Below are 5,666 nucleotides of genomic sequence, written 5' to 3'. Positions count from 1 at the left end.
GACGCTTCATTCGAACCCAAACTCGATAAGATAAGGTCAATGTTGTATGAATTCATGTAAACAATACACAAATGACAAGTGCACACTGGGGTTGAGATACTCGAGGCTGGCGTACACACACACATTCAAGACACGACGGTCACAAGAGCTTTTAGTTCGGTAGAGGCACACTGCACGCCGAGAGGCCGGTCCCTTCAGAGGACGATTGTACCTATTTACGTTGGACGGCGACCACCCGTGGAGTGGACAGCGTTTGTCCAAGTGAAAGGGGAGAACGACCCCGTGTTCGGCTTAAAAGCAAATTTCGCTACATTGTGTGGGAGTGCCCAGCCCACGCATTCTTTAGAAATACAGCACGCAGTTTCAGAGGTTTTCACAGGGAGACAGCAAACGCCAAACGCCGATGCTACAGATTTCCGGATTGGTCGCCTTAAACGAAACGTCATTCTCCCGTTTTAGAAGAGCAATGTTGATTGGCAGACGATATTCCTGACGCCTTGAGCGGAAGGAGTAATGGAAGAGACTGAAAGATATACCCCTTCATGTGTGGTGTGGAGAGGGGCCGTTCCTTTGTCACTCTTGGAACGAGAACATGTAACGAGAGCGTGTGCGCTCGTACGTGTACTCAAAGAGCAAGGAACAAGTCTCTCCTCAGTACTTCACTGGGAGAGCACCTCTGTCGAGAGTGAATCGGAGTGCGACTCTATATTGAGTCCTTGCGATTAAGCGTTGTTCACTGTGTTGGCCGCCACAATTATTGTGAGGTGTGAACGGACAGAGTTATAGTTAAACGCCTGCGAGTGAATTTTTGAGTTGCATTGCGGTGGACTGGTTATCTGACTGGTGTACCACGCCAATAGTTAGACTAGGGGCGAATAGCAGTCCTGGACTCCATCAAGGCGTAGGGAGAGTTTGATTGGCTAACTAAAAGTGCCACTGTGATTTCTCAGAATTTCTGCAAAAAAATAATAATTTTCGTTAGTTTCATGTTTTTCTTACACTATCACTACTCCAGTACCCAAGTATCCCACTAGTTACATAAGAAATTTTGTGAATTTTTGTGTCATTTCCTTACACCGGACGACTCCAGAAGAGTTTTTCAGGCATTTCTCTTTAGAACGTTAGGAGCGTCTGTCTGACTTCTGTAGTAGTGTGGGGGTGGAAATTGCATCTTGCAGGAGCCAGAGGGTAAAGGGTACATCTCAGATTAATCTATTGCGCAGAATGACAGAATAGCACCCACACACTCACAGCTCTGATTCACCCATTACCGGCTGACGTCAGACGGGAACTTCTAGGACAAACTTGCAAGGAAATTGTTCTCTAATTGGCCAGCAATGATGATATTCTGAGGTGGGGATTTCCTAAACATGGTACTGAGACGCTATTGGTGGAAAACAATTACATTTTTCCTGATTGGCATTTGCATTCAGACTGGTGCAAACTGCCAAATTGGGAGCTGGTGGAACAAAATGGAACACTCTTGAGTTGTTGGTGGATGGAGACGTCATGGTGCTTGGAGGTGTCCGAGTCCTGTGAGCGAGATTCTGAATTTCCACTACGACCATGGTCCTCCGACGTACCGTCATAGCAGCGTGGTATGAATATACAGCAGCACGGCTAACTAGATGTGGTTTAAAGTTATACTGGAAGCGTGTCGTTGCTACGCCAATGTTAAACCCGATACATGCCTTAGTATCATTTGTTGTGGTATGCAATCGACCATTGGATTTTCTAAATTAATCGTTGGACTGAAGTGGATTAATGGTTTAATGTGCAGCAAAGGATATGGTAGCCATTCCTCCTCTTGTCTATCTTGTTAGTTGACGTCATCAATTAACATTGTTTTTCTGTAGAATGCTGATGCAAACCCTTTGATATTGTGTAATATAAAAATAATCGGTTTATGTTTCATTCGCAACTTATTTGAAGGTGGACATAGTACTCTGCGACTCACTGTTTTATTCTATTGATTGAATGGATAGTTATATAGTTGGATTACTGCGATTTCCCACTTTATGATTCTGTGTTGGAGCATTTCAAGATAGTAATTCCGTAGCTTAATTAGCAGTAACATGGAGTCTCAAGGGGACTGTGACGGAGTTTGGGTAGGTCCATTACTCTGATAGGTCTAACAGTCTGACACACACCGCGGGATATTGCAAATTGATTTAGCGTCTTTGTGTTACGCTGTAACTGCTTTGTTAAGTAAACATTCCTGTACTAAGCTCATTTAATTTTTCATCTGTCTGACGTCAATTAACACTCCATGTTTTGTATACGAACATTACTTTCCTACAGTTACAAACGGTCGCTGTACATAGCACTAGTTTCTACACACAGCACGTGATGAATGGACTCTTACTAAATTTGCGTTTCAGCGCACGATGTCACCCTGAAGATGTCTCAATAGAAGATACTTCTTTTCATGAACACATACTTGGAACACAAATTTACCTTCATCATACACTGATTTATCAGCAATTCAGGTGCACCATGCAGGAAGTTACTGTCGTTGCCATACGTAGTAAATAATATGTTTTCGGATTTCTAGTTGACTAAGCTGTTCAAATTTTTAGATAGAATTTTGATACTAACGCTGTCGCCTTCTTCACGTGGTGCTCTTATGTGCTTTTACTGTCTGCACACCGCCAGGCTCACAAAATGTTGACTTGATTCTAGGCAGGCACCACACATAACACTACCGATCCTGCTCTTGAAGCAGATGATGGAAGTAACGTATATGATGGAATTTCTAACGAAGCTGGAAACCTGAAGACAAACAAAGGGCCATTTAAAAGAAGCCAAAAAATCTGGTAAGTGTGGGACGTTGGTTCATACAGGAAACAACATGTTATGACGACCAGTTGCAGATTAATAGAAGGCCTGGCAATTACGCGTTCCGACTTATTTATGGCATCTTCAGATAGGCCTACAAAGAAAATACAAAATTACCTTGTACACTATATAGCACAGTCCAAAAGTCACCAAGCACAGGATCAGGTCGATTTTGGTTTCTTTTGGACAGTGATATGTACTCTACAAGGTAATCTACTGCCTCTTTATTTTGCAGTACGTAGATTAGAGGCATAAGCAGATTATTCGCCTTGACTGCCGTTTTGGCTGTCTTTTGGTTTTTTTATTTCAATAGGGCACTGTGTGAAGTCTCTTAAAACTTGACAAGAGCAACTACTCATGGAGGTCTTTTATTTACTTTAAACGTGAGTTACCGTGTACTTAACAGTATTTTATATCAGTAGGATATTTTTAAAAAATTTTTCCTATTTTGTGTATTGGCGTCTTTGATGGGCAAGTTACTGGCTTCTGAACCCTTTCAGCTGTTATATCCCATTTGTTTTTAATTTATAGGGGCACGACACGATGTTCTTAAAATATTGACAGGGGTACTTTGCCTGCTAAGACATTTGCATGGACGGCAGACTACCTCTTTAACACCTGTTGTGCCAGTAAGCTGGTTTTAATATTTTTCTTAGTAAGTTTTACCAAATCGGGATCATGCCATTTTTAAGAAAATTTTGTATTTTCCTTGTAGGCCAATCTGGAAATGCCTTAAAAAAGGCGAAACGCGTAATTGACGAAGTACAAAATAATAGTCTATTTTGCAGCCAAGTCTGTTTATCTCCTCAAGCACTTAAGTTTCAGTTTTAGTGGAGGGAGAGACACGGTTCATAATGGTGGATGCCGCTTATGCCAGATCGCAATGTCAAGCTTGGCGACCGACACGATGCTACTTGCAAGGAACAGCTGTAGTGTGCTGGCGTTGGGTTTCCCCCTTTTCCGTCGTTATCAATAATCAAAACAATACGCCATGTTTTAAACGCGCTCATCACACTAATCTTCACCAAAACATATAGGACTACCTAAGATGTATTTCTCACACATCAGGAAGGAAAAGTGCCGCTGTTCACGCGGGTAGAAACCTCTCAAATTAACCAAAATGAAGAATCCCTCGACATCTGGCTAACAGGAATTATGCATCTTTTTCCTACAACTCGTGTTCCTTCTGCCCTCTGTGATAACGACCGTGCGCTCATATTACCACTGCGGCATTAACGACTCACTTGTTCCCCACCCCTCCAATACCGAAAGCCCGCCAGGAAGTAGGTGCGTACACTTTGAAGTCGGCCCCTTAGACCAGGTATGGGCACGTCCCATAAGTTTCATGACTTGGCCTAAAAACTGGACTACTCTTTGCTGGTTGCCGCGTATTCGTCTAGTAAGGTCTATTGTATTATTGAGACTCAGTTTGCCTAGATCTAAATCTACATCTACGTGATTATTCTACTATTCACAATAAAGTGCCTGGCAGAGGGTTCAATGAACCACCTTCAAGCTGTCTCTCTACCGTTCCACTCCCGAACGACGCGTGGGAAAAACGAGCACTTAAATTTTTATGTGCGAGTCCTGATTTCTCTTATGTTATTGTGATGATCGTTTCTACCTATGTAGGTGGGTGCCAGCAGAATGTTTTCGCAATTGGAGGAGAAAACTAGTGATCGAAGTTTCATGAGAAAATCCCGCAGTAGCGAAAAACGCATTTGTTTGAATGATTGCCACTCCAATTCACGTATCATGTCTGTGGCACTATCTCCCATATTTCGCGATAATACAAAACGAGCTGCCCTTCTTTGAACTTCTTCGATGTCATCCGTCAGTCCCACCTGATGTGGATCCCACACCACACAGCAATACTCCAGAATAGGGCGGACAAGGATGGTGTAAGCAGTCTCTTTAGTAGCCCCGTTGTACCTTCTAAGTGTTCTGCCAATGAATCGCAGTTTTTGGTTTTCTCTACCAACAACATTATCTATGTGATCGTTCCAATTTAGGTTATTTGCTTCGCCAATAGCAGCCTGCCGTGGACTGATTGGACTGCTCATTGTGACAATTGTGTACGTATCTCTCTACTTTGGTTTACTCATTGCTTTGTTAATAAGAGTCCTAAACTTCTTGAGCGTCTGTCGCATTAACTGTATGTCCGTGTCTAAAGTGTAGTTAAAACTGAAACTCCTCCCGAACAGGCAATGAAGGCCCAACGGTACTGACCGGCCGCCGTGTCATCCTCAGCCCATAGGCGTCATTGGATGAGGATATGGAGGGGCATGTGGTCAGCACACCGCTCTCCCGGCCGTATGTCAGTTTCCGAGACCGGAGCCGCTACTTCTCAATCAAGTAGCTCCTCAGTTTGCCTCACAAGGGCTGAGTGCACCCCGCTCGCCAACAGCGCTCGGCAGACTGGATGGTCACCCATCTAAGTGCTCGCCCAGCCCGACAGCGCTTAACTGCGGTGATCTGACGGGAACCGGTGTTACCACTGCGACAAGGCCGTTGGCAAAGTGTAGTTAGGAACTGGTTAAATAAAACTATAACGCAAACAAACAATAGAACACCATCGTATAAGTCCATCACTATATTTGCATGCTTGCTGATTTTTGGTTTACAGACTTTAAGCCGTAGTCCAAACACATTTCTATAATTAATGTTTCGCCTTCAATTCTGGAGTCTGTTTCAGAGGTTGTTGATACTCGCTTATCGATTTGTCCCCCGGGTCGACTTCACTGGCGCAATGAGTTACACAATCGTACAGTTTTAAGCGGCGCACATGCGTGGAAATGGGGTCTTGCTTTGACTTCTGAGGCGAGAGC

The 5,666-nt window shown here is 43.6% G+C and overlaps 1 pseudogene; it reads right to left on the bottom strand.

Moving 5' to 3' along the window:
• Positions 1-5,236: 5,236 nt before the first annotated feature.
• On the bottom strand, positions 5,237-5,354 carry LOC124596995 (annotated as a pseudogene).
• Between the last annotated feature and the right edge of the window lie 312 nt (positions 5,355-5,666).

This window comes from Schistocerca americana, chromosome 2 (genome assembly GCF_021461395.2).
Source record: "Schistocerca americana isolate TAMUIC-IGC-003095 chromosome 2, iqSchAmer2.1, whole genome shotgun sequence".
Taxonomy (NCBI): domain Eukaryota; kingdom Metazoa; phylum Arthropoda; class Insecta; order Orthoptera; family Acrididae; genus Schistocerca; species Schistocerca americana.
The sequence above is the reverse complement of the archived record's forward strand: the minus strand, read 5'-3'. Positions and strand labels throughout refer to the sequence as shown.